The sequence below is a fragment of the Zalophus californianus genome, chromosome 4, assembly GCF_009762305.2.
Source record: "Zalophus californianus isolate mZalCal1 chromosome 4, mZalCal1.pri.v2, whole genome shotgun sequence".
Classification (NCBI taxonomy): domain Eukaryota; kingdom Metazoa; phylum Chordata; class Mammalia; order Carnivora; family Otariidae; genus Zalophus; species Zalophus californianus.
The window spans coordinates 136,587,568-136,610,133 of record NC_045598.1 but is presented as its reverse complement, the minus strand read 5'-3'; the positions used below and the strand labels follow the sequence as shown (position 1 = coordinate 136,610,133).

Here is a 22,566-nt window from a genome sequence, read left to right as displayed (position 1 = left end):
GGAATTAAAAGATCTCAAAATAGAGATATTTCATTGACCAAAGTATAAACTACTTGAGGGTGGAGCGTTTGTATTTTTCTTGTTTGTCCTCCAATTTTCAGAAAAGGGTTATAAGTACAGTGCAGGGTACTAAATATATATTTAACAAATAACATTTTTTGAGTTCATAACCTTTGGTGGTACAAATCAGGATTTCTTTTGTACTGACATAACCAGAAGATTTTTATTTCAGCACTATGAGTTATTAATGTCTTTATTTAATTTCCATAATGTCTGTGTCAACCAAACTTATTTGAGTGATAATTAGAAGACCGCATGCTTATCCTATCTTCTAGGCTTTCGTTTTTGCATATCACTTCATTAATTCACACCGACTTTTGGGAGTTTTATAGCATAACTAAAGAATATAAAAACACATAGAAGCATTTGCCAAAGAACTCTAAATAAAACAGATCTCAGATATGAAATTAGAGCCATGCTTGCTTATACTCCCATCTAAGTGCTTCAGCTGAAGCAAGACTTGCAATCTCGCTGCACGTATAAATCACCTAGGATGGCTTTAAACTTACCAATGCCTGGCCCCACTATCATATCTAGATGACAATAATAATTTTTTGACTGAAAACTTTATTTCATTGTTTGCAAAGTCAGCAGACCAGTTGATAGGAAATGTGTTTATATCTGTTTATGCACATACATACAATCCCTATTGCTTTTAAAATTATGGGACAGGGTTAATCATAAATATTCAGCTAAATTCCATTTATCAGCTTATTAAAGTGCAAGGAAGCAGGGAAATGATTCAAAGACAAGTCTTTTGGTTTTTATTTAAAAAAAAGTCTTGTAGAAATCTTTAGGAAATTAATACAAAATGGTGGAACACAAAATATCTTGTTTTGTTTACTCCCTAGTCTACAGCAATGCAAACAAGAGAAGTTAATCTGGAATTTAAATTAAGTCAGGCTATATTGTATTAAGTATAGACAATAGCCAAACATGAACTTGCCATTAATTTTCTCCAAACAACTCACATTTTTGTTCTCTTCCTTCTCTCTCCATCTCCCTTTAAGTCATGTCAACTGTACTCTTTACCATGTTGCCCTAACACTTATCTCCTCTACTAGAATGTGTTTCTGTACTTATTACTATTCAATAATTCAACAGTAAAAAATCATAAATGCAGGCAGAGGCATTTCAAGAAGGAAAGAAAATGTCCTCACATATTTTTAACAGAAAAATAGCAGTTCAAAGTAAGTTATAAAACAGCAAAAATTTTAAAATTTAGTAATAGCTAAATTTTGCAGTTAGTTATCATCTCTCTTAAAGAAGCAAGAAGGGTAAGGCATAGAAGGAATGTGCTAGGGGCACCTGGGTGGCTCAATTGGTTGGGCGACTGCCTTCGGCTCAGGTCATGATCCTGGAGTCCCTGGATCGAGTCCCGCATCGGGCTCCCTGCTCAGTGAGGAGCCTGCTTCTCCCTCTAACCCTCCCCCCTCTCATGTACTCTCTTTCTCTCTCTCTCATTCTCGCTCTCTCAAATAAATAAATAAATCTTAAAAAAAAAAAAAGAAGGAATGTGTTGTTGAGGGCAATGAAAATAAGCAGGTATTACAAGCTACTCCATGCCATCCATGTTCAATGGATTTAGAAGACAGAGGTTTGAGTGCCATCATTATTACTTGTTTTACCATTTGATGCTGAGCAAAATATTGAGTTTCTTGGGCCTCAGTTTTCATGCCTTCAAAATGTGGGTTCCCAAACTAAGAAAATACTTCAGAGCTTTTTTAGGCCTAAAAGTCACTGACCTGAGTGTCCATGTGCCCTTTACAAAGGCCAAGTTTTCACAAAAGATAGCACATTTCTAAAAGCTTTTAGAGAAAGAAAAAGCTATATTTAGAGTCTGTTCAGTGTCCACAGGTGTTCTTAAGTCTTACTACTATTTTTAGCCAGGTGTAGAACAGCAGGACAACACATTTGCTTTAACTAATAACTGCCCAGATTTCTTGGAGTTAAAGATACGTTTTTCATTATTCCCAATGTTGACTTAGGAAATTGTTGAAAACAAGAACTGTTTTAATTTATTTACTGAATTGCCTCACTGTTATATGGCCTGACCCGAAATGTGATTTTCAAGGTTGCATTTTGGTTTGGACATGCAGTCTTTATCCTTCTCTTTCATTATAGACCTCTTACAGGATAAACATGTGCAACCATTTTGAGTTCCTGAGTATGAGTGTTCCTTACAGTTTTTTGTTTTGTTGTTTTGTTTATGAATTTCAGGCTGATTTACTCCAATTTGAATGCAGGTAGGAGGTTATAAATTTCTCAAGAACCTAATTTCATTCTTATGAATCCTGTTGATTTTATTTTAATACAAATAAGACTTTACCAGATTCAAAGACATTTGATAGAGTTAAAAAAAAAAAAAAGAACAGTAACAGCATTAGGAAAAAACCCAAAAACCTCAAATGGAAAATGATACAACTGGCAGAAGTTTATGGTGTTAGTAAGAGATACCAGCACAAATAGACTGAGAAGCAGACTACCATTATAAACTTTTAACTATGCTAGTCTAGGAGGAGGATTAACTATGCTAATCCAGGAGGATTACCTGAATTCAGTAGTTCTGCTTTTTGTTATTTATGGTTAAAACACATCTTGCACATGTGTACCAGGAAACATTAAAATAAGTGTTCATGTAAGTGCTATTCAAAATATGTCCACAACAACCCAAATATCGTCAACAGAGTAATAAACACATTTTCTTATATTTACAGTGAAATATTATATAGTAGTAAAAATTAATGAACACTAACACAACATGGATGAACCTTAGAAACATAAATGGTGAGTGAAAAAAAGCAAGCACAGAAGACTACATAAAATATGAAATCAGGGGTGCCTAGGTGGCTCAGTCATTAAGCGCCTGCCTTCGGCTCAGGTCATGATCCCAAGGTCCTGGGATCGAGCCCTGCATCGGGCTCCCTGCTCGGCAGGAAGCCTGCTTCTCCCTCTCCCACTCCCCCTGCTTGTGTTCCCTCTCTCACTGTGTTTCTCTGTCAAATAAATAAGTAAAATCTTTAAAAAGTATATGAAATCAATTTTACAAAAGTCAATAATAAGCAAAATCACATATATAGTTTAAAAAATACATAAAAATTAAGTGAATGTTGAACATAAAATCAAGGTTAGTTATTTCTTTGATGAAAGCAGGAAGGTATGATCAGAGTAGAGCAGAATGATTCAGCAGTTTAGATTCTAGTTCTTAGTTTTAGTGGTGTATTTATATTTATTTTATTATTATATCTCATAACCTAATATATTTGAATATATTCTTTTGTGTGTATTAAGTATATATAATAGTATTTTTAAAGTTAAAATCCCCTACATACCAAAGATAACCCCTAGTCATTAATTATAGAGAAGGGAGTCGGCTTTGACACACATATATATTTACTCTTTAATCTTTTAAAGTTGAAATCATTCAACTATGAAAGTTTTCCCTCTTCATATGAAGACGTTATTTTCCATAAAGAGACCTCCTACTTTGGGACAATTTGCTGTCTTTATTTAAGTGACAACTAGTCCTGTGGCTGCTTAGGAAATTTAAAAACAACTGATAACTACAATCTCCTACCCCAAGAGAATTCAGAAAAAGGATGGAGTGGTGGAGGTAATTCCATACATTATTGATAAATACAAAGACAAAAATGTTACGAAGCTATTTCCCCATCTAGCAACTTAGTTTTTATTAATAAGTATATTAGAATATCAGACATTAATAAAAGAACAAAATAATCAAATATGGATGGATTTCCTCTTATTTTGCAGTGAGATCCAGGGTGCTATTTTAGATTGTTACTTCATCTTCATATCTGAGAGAGAAGCAGAGAAACAGAGAGACACAGAGTTGTATGTGTGTATGCTTGGTTTTATGGACGCTGCATTATGCAAAAACGTACATTTCTTTCTTTAATTAAACTGCTTTGGTTGTCCCTTGGGAAAGCAAAAGAAGGCAACAGCAGATTACAGAGAAATAGCTGATGCAGTACTATGGCTATACCTATGGAAAAGTATAAATAACTTTAGAATTTAATGATTCTGAAATTGCCCTTACCTTGTCATTATAAAAATGCTCCAAAAATCATGTTTTGCAAACAATATGGCACAGAAGTTTATCGGGATTTTCTTTCCATATGTGAGTCATTTAATAGTATGGCTACTGTAGGTACTATGCCTAAATGTAAGGGGATGATATGTAAATGATTAAAACTAGATAGATTCTCTACAAAGCTGTAGTAATCAAAACAGTATGGTACTAGCACAAAAACAGACATATAGATCAGTGGAACAGAACAGAGAGCCCAGAAATAAACCCACACTTATTTGGTCAATTAATCTTTGACAAAGAAAGCAAGAATATGCAATGGGAAAAAGACTGTCTCTTCAATAATTGGTGCTGGGAATTGGACAGCTACACGTAAAAGAATGAAACTGGACCACTGTCTTATACCATATACAAATATAAACTCAAAATGGATTGTAGACCTAAATGTGAGACCTGAAACCCTAAGAATCCTAGAAGAGAACACAAGCAGTAATTTCTCTGACAGCTGCAGCAACAGTTTTCTAGATATGTCTCCTAAGGCAAGGGAACAAAAGCAAAAATAAACTATTGGAACTACATCAAAATAAAAAGCTTTTGCACAGCAAAGGAAACCATCACCAAAATAAACAGGCAACCTACTGAATGGGAGAAGATATTTGCAAATGATATATCCAACAAAGGGTTAATATCCAAATTGTATAAAGAACTTATACAACTCAATACCAAAAAAACAACAATCCAATCAAAAAATGGGCAGAGGACTAAATAGACATTTTTTCAAAGAAGACATACAGATAGCCAACTAACACATGAAAAGATGTTCAACAATCATAATCATCAGGGAAGTGTAAATCAAAACCACAACGAGCTATCCCCTTACACCTGTCAGAATAGCTAAAATCAAAGACAAGAAATCCCAAATGTCGGTGAGGATGTGGAGAAAAATGAACGCTTGTGCACTGTTGGTGGAAATGTAAATTGGTACAGCTACTGTGGAAAACAGTATAGAGGTTCCTCAAAAAATTAAAAATACAAATACCATATGATCCAATAATTCCACTACTGGGTATTTACCTAAAGAAAACAAAAACACTAATTTGAAAAGATGTGCATCCTATGTTTACTGCATCGTTTTTTCCAAAACCAATTATGGAAGCAATCTAAGTATCCATGACTAGACAAATGAATAAGAAAGATGTGGTGTGCACACACGAAGGAATATTACACAATTATCAAAAAGGATGAGATCATGCCATTTGTTAACTTCTTTCATTCATTCATCCATAAGTCATTCCCCAGGGGTCTTACATTGAGTACTGAGTAGGGATCAAGTGGTGTGCTAAATACTGAGTATATAAGTGCAAATGAAATGGATAGGCCCTGATTTTGATGTCTCTACTGCCTTTTGTCTTACCATATAATGAGACATCTTTATTCTTTTTGCCTTAAGTTTTTATCGCAAATTTTGCTAGTGAAAAATAAAATTGTTAGTGGGATTTTGACATGCATAGGTAAATAAGGTCCCCTTTTCCATGCCCCATTTTCCTCCCTTTTAACTCTCTGTGTGTACTCACTTTTTGCCAAGACCAAAAATAGATGTGCCCCAACAAGAACCAACTGATTTCTTCACAACACTGACTGGAGCTACTCCTCACTTAAAAGACTACTTGAGGGCGCCTGGGTGGCTCAGTCATTAAGCATCTGCCTTGGGCTCAGGTCATGTCCCAGGGTCCTGGGATCAAGCCCTGCATCGGGCTCCCCGCTCAGCGGGAAGCCTGCTTCTCCATCTCCCACTCCCCCTGCTTGTGTTCCCTCTCTCACTATGTCTCTCTCTGTCAAATAAATAAATAAAATCTTAAAAAAAAAAAAGACTACTTGATGTCATCATGGCTATTAATTTTAATAAGCAACTAGAAGATCATGAAGATAACCTAGAAAATGATTTGTGTTAGGAGAAAGTAACAAAAAGATTAATCTGCTGCTCCACATGTCTAACCTCCTAGGATTAAGCCAGTCACCAAGATCACTACATGTACTAGGCAACAAAGAGCTAAAAATGGAAAAAAAAATCATACTGTTATTGTATTCATTTTCCTCCAAGGTACTCGCTGATAAACACCACAACCGCCAAGGGAATTGCAAACAGCATCCTTGTAGGTTATATATCTATCTTTTTCCAAGTAGTTATATCCAGCCATCAGCACACTTTATTTAAGGTGGTTGAATGTGTGAGATTAAGTGTTCCTACCTGATTGGAAACCTTCTTGTCCTTAATTCATTGGCTATACTTGATTTTTTTTTCGTGATCACACTTTCGGACTTCTACCAGAAACTGCTCTTTTGGGAAAACCAGGCCTTCCAGAAAGTCAAGAAACTGAAATGCAGACAGCAAGAGAGAGGGACGTTATCTATATTTATAAATCTCAATTTTAAAATTTTAAGTAAATGTCCAAACCTAGATCTCCTAAACAGTATAATAACTTAAAGGAAATCCACAGTTTATAAATTTGAATACTCACAAGTGAACATATTATGACAAGAGTACAGGTTGCATTTTGGGCCTTCAAGCCAAGCCAAGCCAAGCCAAAAAAAAAAAAAAAGCCATTATCCTTTGTCCATTACAACACAAAGGGTAAAAAAAAATAAGTTTTCTATCTTTTTGTTTAAAATTTACTTCCTTTCTTCAGTCTTCATCTAGATCTTCAGTAAATTATTAATTTGACTAAACTAAATTTTTCATAAAATAAACATAGAAACTTAACAGAAATATATTTCACAGAGACCCTTAATATGTAATATCCATTGCACACATGCACCATGAGCTTGTCTTTTCAAGCACTGATGCATACAAAAGTGTCTGTGTCTCAGGGGAAGCACACACATGTGTCTCTTTGTGATGGGGTGGTAGGGAGAGAATAAATCTGTTGACTGCTGGTCAATGATTTAGAAAAACAGATATTAAGGTAAAAGGAAAGACTGCAAGTAAAGAAATAAAGTCCTGAAGCTGCGCTTCCAAAATAACAGCAGTTTTCTGAGTAGCTGAGGAAGCAGTCTCCTCAAATTATAGTCACACCTGTTACAGACCATCTGCCCATAAATTCCACAGCATCATTAATGGAAAACAAATGGCACTATATTACCTTCCCTTTATCCATTGGCCATTCTCATATGAATTATTTTTCTCTTCAAAGTCATGTTCTTTCCTGTATGTTTACATTAGGATCTAGGAAGAGTGACACATAATGGGCCATGCCTTGGTACTTTTACAGTGATGGCTCTGCAAGGAGCACCGGATTATTAATAGGCTATATACATTGTTGAAATTGTTTCAAGTTGAGTTCCCTTAGATTCAGAACCTGAGAAGAGAATTTGAATGCAAACTGTTTCTCTGGGCGGTAGTCCCAGGAATCTCAAAAGTGGAGTGGAAACTGAGAATAGAGGCATGGAAGGAGGCCACTAGTGGTGCATTACTATACAGATTACTCTGGGGGGACTACTGTCAGTCCTTCAGGGGAGTTCCATGAGACTACAGAGTATGACTCAGAGTTATCCCAAAAATGGGTGAGAAACTTGAAGTACTTATCTTCCAACCCCCATCTGTCATAGTTGAAAGCCACACCCAGATACATTAACTCTTAGACACTCCTGGCCTGCCCTAAGGTAGATAATGACAGGTGACAGCATGATTCTATCAGTCTATACATAATGATGAGTGCTGAGGGAGATATGACAGGAGCACCGACAGCATCTGATACTGCAGACAGATGGAATAGAAATTCAGCTCTCCTCTTGCCTTGCTGATACCTGCCCCCCAAAGTGGGACCATTCATATCATCTTGTTGCCTATAAGTGGGACTGGAGGTTCAGCTCCCCAGCAGGTTCCCTGACGTTAGGGGAGGTGGAAGTGAAGTGTTAATTTTCCTTCTTCACACCATCTCATTCCATTTCGTTGATGCTGGTTGTGGGTAGAGGCTCAGCTCTCTGCTGACACCAGGGTGGGAAGAAGAGAACTGCACACTAGCCCTACTTTGTGCTACCTCATTCTATCTTATTGCTTCAGGATAGATACAGGTATTCAGCACCCTACTGGGTCTCACTTACACCAGGTATCAGGGAAAAGCAGAGTGCCTACTAGTTCCAATTTGCAATGTTCTGTTATTGATTTCAAGTAGAGGTGGAGGCTATGCTCCCAAACTGGACCCTAAGACTGTGTGAGGGCAGTTGAGTGTTTATTAGCCCCATCTTACGTCTCTTTGCTGATGGATAGCTGTGGAGCCTCAGCTCACTGATGGACCACACTGAAATAACCCTCGTAGGAGAATCAGAGTGCTGCCTGCTTTTGGAGGGCAGGAGTGGGATGGTGTGGAAGATCAGTTCCTCACTTGGTCCCACTGAAACCAGGGGGTATAAGTGGTAGGTGCAATTTTTCCATTGGATTTTGGCTTGGGCACAATATGTATTGCCAAAATGGTTTTCTGTTGTTAGCAACACTTTTCCTCATACTTTGGCTGGGGAGACCAGATTTTCCTTTAAGCTTTTTTTGTCTCTTGTTCTGTTAGTGGTTATGGATTGGAGGCTCCTGCAGTGCATTCTGCAGGATAAATGAGAAGCAGTAGGAAATAGGAAGTCATCACCATATCATTCAAGTCCCAAGGTTCTTAGTAAATCCGCCTTCTTATTTCCATCATTCAGTGTCTTCCTATTCTTGTTTGTTATGTTATGTTCAGGGTTTTAGTTTTAAGTGTGAGGACCTGGGAGAAATGAGCTACTCTATCTTGTTGGAAGCAGATGTCTGGAAGTCTATTGGTGTTGGAAGTGCAAATTTTCACACTTTTAGGGAGCCTGGGTGGCTCAATTGGTTAAGTGTCCAACTCTTGATTTTGACTCAGGTCTTGATCTCAGGATTGAGCTCTGCGTCAGGCTCCATGCTCAGCAGGGAGTCTCCTTAGGATTCTCTTTCCCTCTCCCTCTGCACCCCCACCCCACTCTATTTCTAAAAATAGATAAATCTTTTTTTTAGAAGTACTGATTTTTACACTTTTAAAAGTCAAGTGTTTTGTTGGATTTGAAATTAAAAAATAAGCAAGGAATGAGGCAAGAATGACTTATATGGTAATAGATCAGAGTTGGAAACTTCAGTATACATTCATAATTAGATTAATATTGACACACATGGTTATATACAGAAATGTTTATGGATATGTGTATATACATGGTTAGTACCACACATATGTCTCTTTGTTCAGTCAGCTAAAAAGATCTAAAAACAATGACATCCCAGCAGCAATGAGCATACCTTCCACCCAGATCTTAGTATCTAATACCATTCTCCAATAAAAGGATCTAGGAAAAATGACTGATGCTAGGGCTGGGACTGTAAATATACAAGATGAGCCTAGACTATCTTTCGGAAAAAAAAGAAATATTAAAAAATACAGACCTATATGGATCAGGACATATCAAAGTAGAAGAACCAATTGAAAGAGTTCAAATTGGTCACAATTAGAACAATTTGAGCAACAAAGTAAATAAAGTAATATTACATTATAACCCAAAGTATAAAATAAAAGTCTGTGAGTTCTTGCTGATAAAATAATTGAATACATAATTAAATGGGGATGAACAGACAAATCTCCAATGCAGAATTCCAAATAGCTTATATAGATACTCTACCTTAAGCATAACTCCCCATTCCTTAGTTGTGGGCCAAGCATAATGACTTTCCTCCAAAGTGTACAGTATGGAATTGGGAAAAAGAGTAACTTTATAATAGTAACTGAAAAACCCTACCTCAGCCAGGTGACCAAGGTCACCCTCAGCAGTCATAAATCAAGTTGATAGCATGTACACTTGATGTGATCTGACAAAATGGCCCTTCTACTCTGCGGTCTTTCCCCACAAACACATAATCCCAATCTTATCATGAGAAATGCGTCAAACAAATTCCACTAGTGGTATTGTACAAAAATCTGATTTATACCACTTAAAATTGTCAAGGTCATCAAAACCAGGAAAGTCTGAGAAACTATCAAAATCAAGAGGAGCCTAAGGAGATATGGCAACTAAATGTAGTGTATTATCCTGGATAGAATCCTGGAACAGAAAAAGGCCATTAGGTAAAAACTAAAGAAATCACGGGTGCCTGGGTGGCTCAGTCGTTAAGCATCTGCCTTCGGCTCAGGTCATGATCCCAGGGTCCTGGGATGAGCCCCGCATTGGGCTCCCTGCTCCGTGGGAAGCCTGCTTCTCCCTCTCCCTCTCCCCCTGCTTGTGTCCCTCTCTCGCTGTGTCTTTCTCTGTCAAATAAATAAAAATAAAATCTTTAAAAAAAAAACTAAAGAAATCAGACTGAAGTACGGACTTTAGTAAATGATAATGTATTAATATTTGCTAATTAATTGTAACAAATGTAACATACTAATATAAGTTGTTAGTAGTAGAGGAGAATGGGTATAGTGTAGTGTATATGGAAACACTATACTATCTTCTCAAATTTTCTATAAAATTAAAACTGTTGTAAAAAATAAAGTCTATAAAAAAGTTGTTTTCTTATTTTATAATTGTGTGCCTGTATTTCTTAATAAATATGTAAATTTGTTTTACTTTCATTGATATTGGGATAAAAGAAAAAAACTATCTCTGAAAGGATCTAAATTCCAATTCAATAAGCAATGATTCTTGGTATCATCTTCTGCAAGAAGCACGGCATAAATCAAAGCAAATTCTCTTTAAATGCTGAATTCTTTTCAGTGCTTCACCTTTTATATGACTAATGTGTACCATGGGCATGATTCCACTTCAGAGGGCAGCGGAATTGCCTCTGAAGTTACAATCATAAACACTGATTGTAGGCAAAGTCTAAAGTACAGTGAAATATTAATGGAAGATATAACAACTTTGGTTAATGTATTTTATGTTTTCAAAATGATGTATTATTATTTCAGTCTATAAAGCCTTCGCTGTTATATATTTCCTACCCACCTTTTCCCAAAAAACATAAGAAAATGATACTATCATTTGATTGTATGTTCATCAATTTAAATTGAAGTTTGTTGGCACTTGTAGCTGCCAGTGGTACTGGCATGTGTGGTACTTTTGTAAATCCATTCCGTGGCAAAATATGACCTTCACAAGGGAAATCTTTGACACAGTAGGTACCTGAAAGTCATATGACATATAGCTTTGTAGTGAGATTACCAAACGTTTTACTTAGAGGCAAAATAGAATGTAGAAAAGGCCATCAGAAACGCTCCATAAATTTAGAGTACATAATGTCATTTAATGTGATTGTACCTCAGCATTCTATCTCTAATATGGCTAATCCCACATTATTTTTATTGGTGCCAAATACAAAAATCATCAGGGAATTTTATGCTTAACTTTTAAAAATAAAGTAAATTATTTAACACGTTCTCTTTTTTGTGTGTGTGTTTTTAAGATTTATTTATTTATTTTAGAGAGAGAGAGTGAGCACAAGCAGGGGGGAGTGGCAGAGGGAGAGGGAGAGAGAATCCTCAAGCAGACTCCCTGCTGAGTATAGAGCCCAATGCAGGACTCGGTCCCAGGACCCCGAGATCATGACCTGAGCTGAAATCAAGAGTTGGATACTCTGGGCACCTGGGTGGCTCGGTTGGTTAAGCAACTGCCTTCAGCTCAGGTCATGATCTTGGAGTCCCGGGATCGAGTCCCACATCGGAATCCCTGCTCAGCAGGGAGTCTGCTTCTCCCTCAGACCCTCTTCTCTCTTGTGCTCTCTATCTCTCATTCTGTCTCTCTCAAATAAATAAATAAAATCTTTTTAAAAAAAAAAAAGAGTTGGATACTCAACCAAGCCACCCAGGCACCCTTCTCTTTTGCATTTTTCAAAACAGAGTTCTTTTTAGTCTGACCCTGGACACAAAAGTGAGTTGGCCATGTTTTTTCCCATGGATCATTTTCTCACCTGTTCCACTGTGTCATGTGTTCTACCTTCTCAAGAAATAGCATTTAATCATTCATCCATGCACTCATCTAGTCATTCAATTATTTATTAAATGAATCTTTATTGAACACCTACATAAAGCAAAAAAAAAAGGAAGAAAACTAATCTGGGTTGCATTGAAAAGTAATGAACTCAGTTAAAATCTTTGCTGATAACAAGAGTTACTCAATTTACTGGAAACTGCATTTCATTATGGAGACTGAGAGACTCAGGGGAAAGCAAGACCTACATAATAAAAAAGGTAATAAAAATCAGCCATATATGGAGTGCCTGCTTTGTATCTGACTCTGTAAAAGAAACTCTAAAATGATTAGGGATGAAAAAAAAAATGATTAGGGATGTTTTGAAGATTGTCTGTTATAACTGGAATCCCCATTTTACAGATGAAAATAAAAAGGCCCACAGAGTAGGTTATTCACCTAAAATGAAATGGCCCAATAACAGCAGAATTGGAATTATAACTTTAGACTTTATAATGCCAGAGCCTGTGCTCCTAAGTATAATACGTGTGTGTGTGTGAGAGAGAGAGAGGCAGAGAGACAGAGAGGAGACCGAGAAAGAGTTTAATAGGGAACTTCTGAGAAATGACAAGAGTACTGCCAGATATCCGTCAACCAATAATTTAGGAACTCCTAACTATGCAAATAATTGTTAATCATAAGGCTGAATTAAGGATCTCTCACTTTTGAACTAAGAAATTAAAAGACTTCCAGAAGTTGAGTCCAAATTTACATTACATAAGATACTTATTACAGAGAGTCAAAGTATAATTCAGTAACTGAAGAGCTCTGAAAATACTGGAAGCATTCATATCAGTGTGGTTTCATAATGTGGATAATAGAGGATTTAAGAAATTGGCAGATGTACCTGTAGACTCATCTGTTATCATTTCTGTGAATATAAGTGAATAAAAATGAGAAAAGTGGAAATGAGTGGCTAGCAATTTTAAGTAGTCTTCTTAATATCCACACTAGGAAAGACTAAGCACCAAAAAAAAAAAAAAATGGATCTTGAAATATTTTTAAAGCACTTACAAGTGCATCAGGTCTTTTTATATCAAATAATTTGGAAATATGAACTATAAAATAAATCTAGTTTTTGATGATAGAATTGTTGACTTTTTTGAAGCTATGTAATGTAACATGATGTGATAACTAGAAAGTCTTAAGAAAAAGGTAGAAAACCACTACTCCTCTTAAAAAGCAAAATTATAAAAAGAACCATGTTAAAAAATATTTTGAAACAAATAGAAAATTCCCATACTGTTACAGAGCTTTTAAATTTTTATTTTGGTTTAATTTATAATAAATATTCATATGTTTACATAGTTGTCACAAGGTAGACACAATTTTGAAATCAGTTTTCTTCATTCTTTCATCATTAAACCTCCTAGTTTGCTGCACTGTCTTGTAATTATAATAACTATAATTTTCTACAAAGGAGATATAATTAACTAAAACATTCCCCTATTGTTGACTATTAAAGATGTTTCAAATTTTGTTATTAGAAATGACATGACATGGGGCGCCTGGGTGGCTCAGTCATTGGGCGCCTGGGTGGCTCAGTTGTTAGGCGTCTGCCTTCAGCTCAGGTCATGATCCTGGGGTCCTGGGATCGAGCCCCGCATCAGGCTCCCTGCTTAGGGGAAGCCTGCTTCTCCCTCTCCCACTCCCCCTGCTTGTGTTCCCTCTCTCGCTGTCTCTCTCTCTGTCAAATAAATAAAATCTTTAAAAAAAAAAAAAGAAATGACATGACAATGAACACCTTTATTTATATAATAATTTTCTAAATACGAATTATTTTTTAGAGTATTTCCAGAATTAGAATTAATGTCTAAAACCTATAACATTTTACCTTGCTAGACATTACCAAATTACTTTTCACCTTTATTTATATAATAATTTTCTAAATACAAATTATTTTTAGAGTATTTCCAGAATTAGAATTAATGTGTAAAACCTATAACATTTTTACCTTGCTAGACATTACCAAATTACTTTTCAAGATCAAATCAAATTATATTGCCAAGAACTTTGCCAACATAAGATATTATATAAAATTTTTGATTTTGCTAAATTAATAAACCAAATCCTCATGTTCCATTTCTTTGACTTTTTTGATAACTACCAAGGTTGAACATCACATATGTATTTAAAATACTAATTGTGGGCACCTGAGTGGCTCAGTCGGTAAAGTGTCTGCCTTCAGCTCAGGTCATGATCCCAGGGCCCTGCTGAGCAGGGAGCCTGTTTCTCCCTCTCCCTCTGCCTGCCACACCCCTGCCTGTGCTCTATCTCTCTGTCAAACAAATAAATAAAATCTTTAAAAAAATACCAATTATATTTTTTCTTGACTGTCACCTCTAACATTGTTGTCTCTTCATAACTTATAACCAGGTAGCTAGAGAAAAAAAATCACATGGCAGGGCAAATTGGTATTACAATAAGCTAGATTACTAATTTCAGAAATTTTTTTTTTTAAGATTTTATTTATTTATTTGACAGAGAGAGAGACAGCGAGAGAGGGAACACAAGCAGGGGGAGTGGGAGAGGGAGAAGCAGGCTTCCCACTGAGCAGGAAGCCCAATGTGGGGCTCGATCCCAGGACCCAGGGATCATGACCTGAGCCAAAGGCAGATGCTTAACTGACTGAGCCACCCAGGCGCCCCTCAAATGCATTTTTCAAGACTGGAAATATGACTCTGACTTAACAGTAAGTTTTTTCTAGTTCTTAAAGGTCTTCTTTTTTTTTTTTACAAATCTTCTCCAGTCTCCTCAAATGTCCCTCTATCCTCTCTACCTCCCTTGTTCTCAGCAGATGAGTTACCTCCTATCTCATTAAGCAAATAGAAGTCAGGAAATAACTTACTGTCAAATCCATTAATTCATTAGCCTTTGCACTGATCCTTGCACTCCTTTTTGTTTTAAGAGTTAAAGTTAAAAAGCCATTCACAGTACACATGGCGGGTATTCCATTTTCTCTCATCTTCTCAAGTACTTCACAGCACTGCATTTTCTACAACTCAAATACTCCTTATGAATTATTCCCATCAAAATTCAACTTATTCTAGACTAGAAACTCCTACTTAAAATGTTAAAAAGTATACATGCAACATCGTCCCTTGATCCCTGCCTACCTTCTTTATCCAATTCACGGCTCAGCTTTTCAAAATTATCTTCATTTATTGTTTCCATTTTCTCACATCCCATTTACTCTATAATTTAGCTCCATCTGGCTTCTCTCACCCCAACCTCTTTGCCCACTGCCTTGAAATTTTACTTATGAAGGTCACCAGCTGTCTCCAAGTCAGCATAGCCAATGGATAGTTTTTGTTCTCATATTTCTAGGTTCTTTCCTTCTTTAAAAAAGAAAACAAAAACAAAAAACTTTTTTTCTTTTACAGCCTCATAATCTTCTATCTCAGTATATTTTAGTGGCTCCCCTTCTTTAATCTGATTTCTAAATATTCTATTAGTCTTATTTATCTTCAGTGGAATATATAACTATATGAAGGATTATTCTCAACATTTAGTTCTCACAGTAATACTAATGGCAGCAATCAGTACTTCTATAATGCTTCCATGTGCCAGGAACCATTCCAAGACACTATAATATATATATATATATATAATATATATATTATATATAAATATATACACACACCTATGAGTTTATATATAACCTATGAGTTATATATATACCTTATATATATAAATGAGTTTATCCTCCCCATAAACCTATGAGATAAACCTTGTTATTATTCCCATATTACAAATAAGGAAACAGGCCTGAGAGGTTAAGTATAATTTACCCAGTGTCACGATCAGTAATTGGTGATGTCCTGGGCTGAGTTAATGCTGGGTAAGTTAAAGAGTTTAGAGTAGACAAGTTAAATGATGTCTCATGGATTGGCCTTAAAGTGTGCAAAATTTAATTAATAACTTGTAAAGAACCAGAAAGCAATGGAGTATTTTTTACTGAATGCAATCTTCTAAGTCATATATCGGTAACTAAGTATGATTGATTCTTACTGAATGAAATTATTTCTCATTTCTCTGTTCTTTTGAAAGAGAAATATTCTTTTTCCAGTGTTTCACATTTTTTTCATTCATTCACATATTTACTTATTTATTAAGCATACATTTCCTCAGCATTTTCCATGCCCCAGTCTGCTGAAAGCCTCAGAGGATTCAGTGGTTAAGGACAAAACACAAAGTCCTTGCTCTTAAGCAAATGCCCCAGAGATGGGGGAAGCAGAGTAAACATGTAAACCAATTTCATATAGGGACAGAAATTTAACTGGATAATGGGATAGAGAGGCACAGAGGAGGCATGTCTCTGGCCAAAACAATAGTGGCAACATTTGAATTGAGACATTAATGATCAGAGGGAAAATGGTCTAGGTAAAAGGATCAGCCAGTGCAGAGCTGTGAGGTAAATGTGCCTGGAACCAGGTGAAGGTTGGGGAAAGATGTAGCAAGTGGCCAGAGCATATGGTGACCATAAGCCTCACTCAATCTTTTATATTTTAGTCTCTTCACAGTAGATAGTCTTTAGAGGTGAGACACAGGCCAACGATATCATCTGATTTGTGTTTTTTAAAAGATTACCTTGACTTTGAGTCTCCTACAAAAAGCCAAATTACTGTGCCTCTATGAAGTGTGGATAATAAATTTTAAAAAGCCCCAATGACCTCATAAATGGTTCATTAATTATCATCATTAGTCTCAACTAGATTGCATTAATATAAGCTTGGTGACCCAACAGTCCTGGGGCATGTTAGATTAGGGAAACCCAACTATTTTCAAATGGTGTGATTTGAAAAATTCTCAAACTTGCTGGGGTTCAGGAATATTATTTTATTGATGGGGGCTGGATGAGAGGTTTAGAATAAGAAAAGAGCACACGATAGTTGGCTTCTTCTGTCTATTCTACCTTTCTGTGGGAGAAGTGATGGGGGGGCTACTACTCTGCATTGATGCATCACTTAAATTTCAGAACTAGTTCAATCTCATAAGTATTTGCTAAAATCTATTCTGTTAGGCACCTAGCTGAGACTGGGAATACAAAGTGAATAATAATAAGAGTAGCTATTACTAATAAGAGCTAGGCACTGTGCTAATCAATGCCTAACATGTACCATCTCATTTTATATTAATTTATGCATTAACTCTATGCAGTAGGTACATTTATTATCCCATCTTCCAGATGAGAAATCTGATGCTTTTAAGGTGCTTCAAGATTAAACAGCTATTCATGGGTGTAGGCACTATTTGGACTCAAAGATCACCAATTCTCTTAACCATGATGCTCTATTGTCTGCAAGGACCTACTAGAAAAGTGCAAAATTAGACATATATGGGTAAAACTAACCCCAACACCTTCTGGCACAAACTAGCTGCTTGACAAGATTTGTGTTTATGTAAGATGCTCTTGGAGAGAAGACTGTGAGAGAGGATCACAAAAACATGCTCTCTCTACCAAGGGGCAATAAAAGTGAGAAAGAATTAGCCTAGGGCACTGGGGTAGGCTAACAGTATGATGTTGAGGACCAAGAGGCAGTGTTTCTCTCTTTTTTTAATGCATAATCATTAAATTATATCTGCTTCACAATATCAGAAAGAAGTCACAGTGTAGTAGACAGTTTGTAGACACATCTTACCTTGAATCCTGACAGATATAGGGTATATAGTACAATACGGGCACCTAAGTATAATTTTTAAAAAAAACTTTCATTTTTTTTTTCAAAGATTTATTTTATTTAATTTAGGGAGAGAGTGTGAGCACAAGTGGGAGGAGGCAGAGGGAGACGGAGAATTCTCAAGCAGACTCCTGGCTGAGCAGGGAGCTGGAAGCAGTGCTTGATCCCAGGACCTAGGATCGAGGCCTGAGCAGAAATCAAGAGTTGGCTGCTTAACTGACTGAGCCACCCAGACACTCCAAAAAAAAAAAAAAACCTTTCATTTTTTTCTTTAGCCTTAAAGCCCAAAATAGTTTTCTGATATGTATAATTTAGGAAAGTCTTCAGAGAAAATATTTAAAGCATACTATCTGAGAGGAAAGCGATTTTCAAAAGATCTATCAGTAGAAGCAACTCCAAACCCACTGATCATTTAGTGGTATATCATCCCTCATGTTGTTTCTTTTTCTTTTTTTTTTTTTAGAAACATATCTTTACTTAGTGTCTGTTTCTTCCGTTAGGACTTCATCTTTATTTTTTTTTAAGATTTTATTTATTTATTTGAGAGAGAGAGCAAGAGAGCACAAGCAGGGGGAGCAGAGGGAGAAGCAGGCCCCCTGCTGAGCAGAGAGCCCATGTGGGAGCTGGATCCCAGGGCCCTGGGAGCATTACCCAAGCCGAAGGCAGAAGGCAGACACTTAACCGACGGAGCCACCCAGGTGCCCCCCTCATGTTGTTTCTTTATGCATTTTTCTGGAAGAAGGCTCATAAGAGTTCATTAATTCTCAGCGATAAAGATCCACACTGACGGCAGAAAAGAGCTTTGCTTTGGAATTAGATCAGTTTAGGTTTTCCTACTTACTAGAATTAGGTAACATTCTTTATCTTTCTGAGCCTGTTTCCGATCTGCAAACAGGGATAACACTATTACAGAGGGATGCGTTTAAATTGAATGATGCACATAACCTTCCAGATTATAAGAACATGCCTAATAAATGTTAAAAGTGATGTGCAAATATTCTGCTTCCTTGAAATGTATGAAACCTGTTTTCATGCTCTTCACACTATTTCTTAGCTAATGGTCTAAATATCAAGGTAATGTTTAGTTACAAATGATTTTTGTTCTGCCACTGTCCATTTCTATTTCCAACATATTCTCCTTGATGAAAATCTCCATATCACATAAGCTATTACTGTTCATATTTTAAGATATTTCAATGTGAGATAAGTTATTACTAAAAGAGATGGCTAAGCTGGCTTTGCCAAGATTTCAATGAGATATTAATGCATCTTATTCAGAACTAACTTTCAAAGAAGAGGAGAGCAATGATTCAAGATGTGAAGTGAAAAAACATTTCTTTCTTTTTTTTTTTTTACAAAATGTTATTTTCTTTTGCTTTGGTGGAGAAAAAAGTTTATAGGTAATTTATAATATAGTTATATTTATAATGTAGTTAAATATAATATAGTCAATTTATAGCTTATAGTCTAGCATTTTGTGGTTGGCTTAAAAGAAAGTGTCAAATTTACAATAATAAATCAGTCTTCTTTAATCAGTAATGCAGATTTACAAATATTCTTTTCTGAGAATAACAAAAGGAAGCACTGTTTTTCCTTCAAGTCCACAGACTCTGTTAGTTGTAAACACTAGTAACTCTCAAATGCAAACACAACCAGTATTCCACATGTGGCAATCAGGAAACAACTTGTGTACCAGCTATCTTAACAAAAGGCATACAAACACACTAAATGAGTAGTGAAAGTCAAAATGATGCCAAACGTGTGTGAAAACAGAGCATACAGAATTGTAAATTATTTGGGGAGATTAATTATAATATTCCTTCAGAATGATTTGTGTGAGCAATTATTTAAACACAGAACATAGGGGCGGGCGCGCCTGGGTGGCTCACTCAGTTAAGCAATGGGCTCTTGATTTCAGCTCAGGACATGATCTCAGGATCGTGGGACCGAGCCCCACGTCAGGCTCAGCACTAGACATGGAGCCTGCTTAAGATTCTCTCTCTCTCCCTCTGGCTCTCCCTATTCCCTCTCTAGTAAACAAACAAACAAACAAATAAATAAATGGAGATCACAGATGATCTAGGTTATCAAGCTGATACTATAATACCACCAAAAATTTACATGTGATAATATCTTATAGGAATAAATAAAATTTTATAGGAAGAACTAATTAAATGAATTAGAAATTTCATTTTATACTCTGGCATAAATATATATATATATCAAGTTGGGTTTTCTTGACTAGATGAACAATAACTACAGATAAAAGGAAATTGTGTTTGTTGTTGCTGTTCTTTTTCCAGAGTGTAAAACACTTTCTTTCCTTCCTTTCCTTCTTTCCTTCCTTTCTTTCTTTAAATTCAATTAACATATAATGTATTATTAGTTTCAGAGGTAAAGTTCAGTGATTCATCAGTCTTATATAATATCCAGTGCTCATTACATCCCATGCCTCCTTAATGTCCATCATCCAGTTACCCTATTCCCCGACCCCCTCCCCTTCAGCAACCCTCTGTTTGTTTCTGATGGTTAAGAGTCTCTTATTGTTTGTCTCCCTCTCTGAGTTAGTCTTGTTTTATTTTTCCCTCTCTCCCCCTATAACCCTCTGTTTTGTTTCTTAAATTCCACATATGAGTGAGATTATATGTTAATTCTTCCTCTGATTGACTTATTTTGTTTAGCATAATACCCTCTAGTTCCATCCACATTGTTGAAATGGCAAGATTTCATTTTTTTTTTGGATGGCTGAGTAGTATACCATTGTACATATACACCACATCTTCTTCTTTTTTTTAAGATATTATTTATTTATTTGACAGAGAGAGAGAGCACTCACAAGTAGGAGGAGTGGGAGAGGGTAAAGCAGGGTCTCTGCTGAGCAGAGAGCCCAATGCAGGGCTTGATCTCAGGACCCTAGGATCATGATCTGAGATCATGCTTAAACGACTGAGCTACCCAGGCACCCCTATATACCACATCTTCTTTATCCATTCACCTGTCAATGGACATCTGGGCTCTTTCCATAGTTTGGCTATTGTGGACATTGCTGCTATAAACATTGGGGTGCAGGTGTCCCTTCAGATCACTACATTTGCATCTTTGGGGTAAATACCTAGTAGTGCAATTGCTGGGTCGTAGGGTGGCTCTATTTTCACGGAGTGTAAAACACTTTAAAAAGGAGGGTGGGGATATGGAGATGTATTTATGGACTTGGGAAGATAGCTCCATGGACTCTACCTCTGTAATATAAACATTTATTCTAGAACTGAAAGAGAATTTGGATCAGTTATTTCAACACATCCACAAAACAGTCATGTTCAAACACAAAGACATCAAGAGATACCAGTTTATATTTTTTTCAAATTGCAAGAAGAAACCTCCTTTCAGTTTTCATCAGAACCCCAGTTTTCCCATTACTAGGGTCCACAGTTCTTAAGCAAAAACAGTACAGCACTTACGTTAGTGCTTTCTCCTGCTATGAACAGCTTTCCAGTCTTCTCACCAGTGCTCATCCCTTCTCTTAATACGTTGGTCAAAATTCAAGCATCAACCCAGGAAATTTGTTCCCAGTTTCACTGCTGGTACCTGATCATGTTATTTCAATCACTTTAGCATGTTTATACTACCTACTTCAGAGGGTAGGTAATATATATGATATGTGAGATTTAAATAAAAGAATGCCCATAAAGTACTTAATGCTCAGCTTCAAGCACAATATGAATATTCAGTAGCTACTGGCTAGCATTATTATTATAGCATTTACATTAAAACTAATCTGTACTAGTTGCTTTTTGATCCCCCAAATGGGGTAAAGGAAATAAATGGACATGTATTGATTATCTACAGTGAGAGGCAGTGCAGGGTATATAGAATTAGTGGTTCTCAAGTTGAAATTGACCTGGATTTCAATTCCATCTCTGTCACTTATTTAGACTTCTCTATGCCTCAGTTAAATGGAGATAATAGATATTTCAGGGACATTGTAAGAATTAAAAATAATTGTACGGCTCAGTCAGTAGAGCATGTGACTCTTGATCTCGGGGTTCTGAGTTCAAGCCCCACACTGGGTGTAGAGATTACTTAAAAATAAAATCTTAAAATAATAATAATTATTATAATAGTATTTGGATCCAGAGGTATTCATTACCTCATTTAATGTAAATTATTAGATAATATTTGACTGAGTTTTGAGAATCTGATAACAGCTCTGTATCCCTTCCCTTAAATATAAACAAATAAATAATTCTTCACATCATTTTGCATGTAATTCCAAGGCTTTGTTAATATAAAAACCAATCAAAACTTTTAGTTGGCACACACAACTCAGAAAAATTGTTACGGGGAAAGAACTATAGTTGTTCTTAAAACAGAGACTATCATCCTGGAGAAAGACAAGCAACATTTAAATCTCAAAATTTGGGTCAAAACTCTGAGCTTGCAGAATGGTATCTCCACCAGGTCATGATTTGACCAGGATTGAAATTCCTGCCCTGACTGTCCTCAACCCAGGCTTGAAAACCTGGTAGATAATCAAGTGCAACCTGTAACTGAACAGCCTCAGTCGCTTGTCTATAAAATGGATACATTAATACTATTCTGACAATAGCATTATGAAGATTAAGTAAGAAAGCACAAGTAAGCTCTCCTAGCACCTGTGGGCCAAGAAATAAACGTTTCAGCTTTCATTTTTCTTTTTCCTTCTTGCTTTACTCATTTCCTTCCTTGACCTGAGTTCTCATTTTGTTTCATGTTCCACAATGGTGAAGTCATTATAAC

The 22,566-nt window shown here is 36.2% G+C and overlaps 1 protein-coding gene across 2 annotated transcripts in view; it reads right to left on the bottom strand.

The window, feature by feature from the left end:
- Positions 1 to 22,566, bottom strand: part of PKIA (cAMP-dependent protein kinase inhibitor alpha) — a 92,538-nt gene that overhangs the window by 21,603 nt on the left and 48,369 nt on the right. The window contains exon 2 of one of the 2 annotated variants that reach the window (XM_027620535.2): positions 6,357 to 6,482. The exons of the other annotated variant lie outside the window; for it this stretch is intronic. The gene's annotated coding sequence lies outside the window, so the exon portion shown is untranslated. The remainder of the gene's footprint in view (positions 1 to 6,356; positions 6,483 to 22,566) is intronic. 2 annotated transcript variants of the gene reach the window in all.